The sequence below is a fragment of the Elephantulus edwardii genome, unplaced genomic scaffold, assembly GCF_000299155.1.
Source record: "Elephantulus edwardii isolate Elephantulus edwardi_28Jun2011 unplaced genomic scaffold, EleEdw1.0 scaffold00178, whole genome shotgun sequence".
Classification (NCBI taxonomy): domain Eukaryota; kingdom Metazoa; phylum Chordata; class Mammalia; order Macroscelidea; family Macroscelididae; genus Elephantulus; species Elephantulus edwardii.
This window is the reverse complement of record NW_006399928.1, coordinates 3,931,518-3,935,431: the sequence shown is the minus strand read 5'-3', so window position 1 is coordinate 3,935,431 and position 3,914 is coordinate 3,931,518. Positions and strand designations below refer to the sequence as shown.

The window sequence follows — 3,914 nt, the reverse complement described above, 5'->3', positions numbered from 1 at the left end:
AATGTCATTTCATTAAATTCTTCTGTATCTGCCAATTCCTTTCGATACAATGACTCAGTATATTCCTTCCATCTTCTTTATTACCTCCTGGATCATTTAATATTCTGCCTAAAGCATCCTTGATTATAGCAACTCGAGGTTTGAATTTGTTCTTCAGTTCCTTGAGCTTAAGAAATGCTGTTGGTGGATTCGAAATAGATGTCTTCAGGATTGCAGCGCAAATTTTTGCCACTAGGCCACCAGAGCTGTATGAGATGGAAAATCTGCTCTTAAAGACAAAGGAGACCAATTTGGGAGAACACCTGTTATGTATTGTGTGTTGGCTGATAGATTAGACTGTGCAGATGCCCTCCTGAAGGCAGGAGCAGATGTTAATAAAACTGACCATAGCCCTCCATCTTGCAGCTCAAAAGGGAAATTATCATTTCATGAAACTTTTACTCACACGAAGAGCCAATTGGATGCAGAAGGATCTAGAAGAGATGACTCCCTTGCACTTGACTACCCAACAGAAAAGTCCTAAGTGTTTGGCGCTTCTGCTGAAATTCATGGCCCCAGGAGAAGTAGACACACAGGATAAAAATAAGCAAATAGTTCTGCACTGGACTGCCTACTACAACAACCCTGAGCACGTGAAGCTGCTTATCAAGCATGATTCTAACATCGGGATTCCTGATGTCGAAGGCAAGATCCCACTTCACTGGGCAGCCAACCATCAGGATCCCAGTGCTGTCCATACAGTGAAATGCATTCTGGATGTCACTCCTACAGAATCCTTGCTGAACTGGCAAGACTATGAGGGTCGAACACCTCTTCACTTTGCAGTCGCTGACGGGAATGTGACAGTGGTGGATGTCTTGACCTCTTATGAAAGCTGCAATATAACCTCTTATGATAACTTATTTAGAACCCCACTTCACTGGGCAGCTCTACTAGGTCATGCCCAGATTGTCCATCTCCTTTTAGAGAGAAATAAGTCTGGCACAATTCCATCTGATAGCCAAGGAGCAACACCCTTGCACTATGCAGCTCAGAGTAATTTTGCTGAAACGGTTAAATTATTTTTAAAACATTCTTCAGTGAAAAATGATTCAGACCTTGAAGGCAGAACATCCTTTTTGTGGGCTGCTGGGAAAGGCAGTGACGATGTCCTTCGAACTATGCTGAGTTTAAAATCTGACATTGATATTAACATGGCAGACAAATATGGAGGTACAGCTCTGCATGCTGCAGCCCTTTCTGGCCATGTCAGCACCGTGAAGTTGTTATTGGAAAATAACGCTCAAGTAGATGCTACTGATGTCATGAAACATACACCACTTTTCTGAGCCTGTGAAATGGGACACAAAGAAGTGATTCAGACTCTTATTAAAGGTGGAGCGAGAGTTGATCTAGTTGACCAAGATGGACATTCTCTTCTGCACTGGGCAGCACTGGGAGGAAATGCTGATGTTTGCCAGATATTGATAGAAAATAAGATCAATCCAAACGTGCAAGACTATGCAGGAAGAACGCCTTTGCAGTGTGCAGCCTATGGGGGATATATCAACTGTATGGCAGTGCTCATGGAAAATAATGCAGACCCCAACATCCAAGACAAAGAGGGGAGAACAGCTTTGCACTGGTCCTGTAACAATGGATACCTTGATGCCCTTAAACTACTGTTAGACTTTGCTGTTTTTCCTAATCAGATGGAAAACAACGAAGAGAGATACACACCCTTGGACTATGCTTTGCTTGGTGAACGCCATGAAGTGATCCAGTTCATGATAGAGCACGGTGCCCTGTCCATCGCAGCCATCCAGGACATTGTTGCCTTCAAAATTCAGGCTGTCTACAAAGGGTACAAGGTCAGAAAAGCTTTCCGAAACCGGAAGAATCTCCTCATGAAGCGCGAACAGTTGAGAAAAGATGCTGCTGCCAGGAAACGTGAGGAAGAAAGCAAGCGAAGAGGCAGAACAGCAGAAGGGAAGGCTGAGCCCTGATTCCTGCAGACCGCAGCCCCTTGCTCATCCAACCAGCCCCCAGGATCCTCCTAGAAGAGACAGCTGGGCACCCAGACAGCCTACCACTAGCAGCACAGCCCATGCCTCCAAACAGAGAGACCGCCAGCTGTCCCCGGCAGGGTCTCCAGGCAGAGACCCCAGGCAGGAGCAGCGTGCTTTCTCGGAGCTGCAGGACTCAGACTCCAAAGAGTCAAAGGAGACATCCGGAGAACATTCCAAAGACCGACCAGCCTGTGTCCACTTCAAGTCGAATGAAGGCAGTGACGGATTCAGGCATCCTGGAGCCTCCCGCCCTGAGAAGACTGGAGGTCAAGGTCAGCCAGCTGGTGAGCAGCGGTGTGAAAGAGGGAAGGGCTTCTGGAAGCAGCCCTCCGGCACCAGGGGTGTGGGGACTGGTGAGAAAGGACAGAGTGCCCGAGCACCTGTGAGCCTGCCACCACAGGACCGCCACCCCAGGAAGCCCAGCAGGCGGTGTGACACAGTGCCCAAGGCCAAGCGTGCTCCCCAAAAAGCACGTGTTCAAGAACTCAAAGGAGGAAGGGGCTCCCCAGACGGCTCTAGCCGGCCTGGCAGTGCCAAAGGGGAGATGCTCCGTGCTGGGCAGACTGCCACCCACCAGCGAGCACCCAGGAGCAAAGTGACGCAGGACAAGCCCACAGGAGGGGTGGACTCAGCTTTGCCACCGAGCACAGAGGCGGTGAGATCAGGACTCAGGAAGCTGGGACTGGCCACGCTGCCCACGGACGCTCAGTCACACCCGGTCCTGCTCTCTGCACAGAGGGTGAATATCGACCTTCTTCCAGCGATAAAGAAGCCGGAAAGAGCTGTTCAGGAAAAAGAACAAGGCAGCAGCTGTCATCCAGCGTGCCTGGAGAAGGTATCGACTCCAGAAGCGCCTTTCCCAACTTCTGCATCTGAAGCAGCGGGGAGCTGGAGATGGGGAAAAATGGAACAAAGAGTGTGTGGTCTTGCTCCTCCAGGTCTGGAGGAAAGAGCTGGAACTAAAGGCCCCAAAGACCATCCCAGCAGGCAGGCCCACCAAGAGTTCAGTCAAGGGCAGCTCCGGCGTGAAGTCCGCCAAGCATATGGTGCTCAAGCAGATCTATGGTTGCTCTCAAGAAGGTAAAGTCCATCATCCCAAAAGATCTCCAAAAACCCCTTCTGTGCTGCATCTCAATTCAGTGAGCAGCTTGCAGTGTATACACCTCCCCGAGAACAGTAGAAGATCAAAGAACTTTTCTTACAACCTACAATCAGCTACTCGGTCAAAAAGCAAAACAAAACTTCAAGTGCCTACACCGGACGTTCTCCGGGAGAGATGGAACATCTAGTTGAGCTCACATTCTCTGCTCATTCTCTTTTCCAGCATGGGGAGATTTTAATGCCAATGCCCAAAGCCTTGTTAGTCTGGAGATGTGGCAATAACTGGAAGAATGTCAGAACTTTCCACTCTTACCCAGCAGTTTGTGAATCATCCTAGCAGGAGCCTAGCTCTGTGCTGCCTTCACATCAGTATGCTGAAAATGAGAACTAATCATTACCAGTAAAAGTCTGTGCAAACAAGCGTGCTACGTTAGGATTTCAGCAGCTGGCTGGCACAGGCCCACCTTCTTCAAGTGAAGATCTTAAATGAGACTGTGAAGGAGCTTGTTCTACAGACTTCATCTCCCCATTGGTTCTGGAATTTATAGATTTCATACCAAAGATACCAGCCGAACTAGTTACTCTACTATCGGTTTTACATTTCAGACCAGAATCATGACTCAGTGTTGCTTTTAGAAACTGTTCGTAAGACCCAACACACTCCACTGATGAGTGACAGGCTGCAGTTCCCATGGACGCCTCTGCTGAGCACTCTGCATGGTGTTCTCACCACCAGCAGCACCTCAGGGAGGGGAGGAGGGGTGT

At 48.9% G+C, this 3,914-nt stretch overlaps 1 pseudogene; it reads left to right on the top strand.

The window, feature by feature from the left end:
* Nucleotides 1-268: 268 nt before the first annotated feature.
* On the top strand, nt 269-3,337 carry LOC102875859 (annotated as a pseudogene).
* The last annotated feature ends 577 nt before the right edge of the window (nt 3,338-3,914 follow it).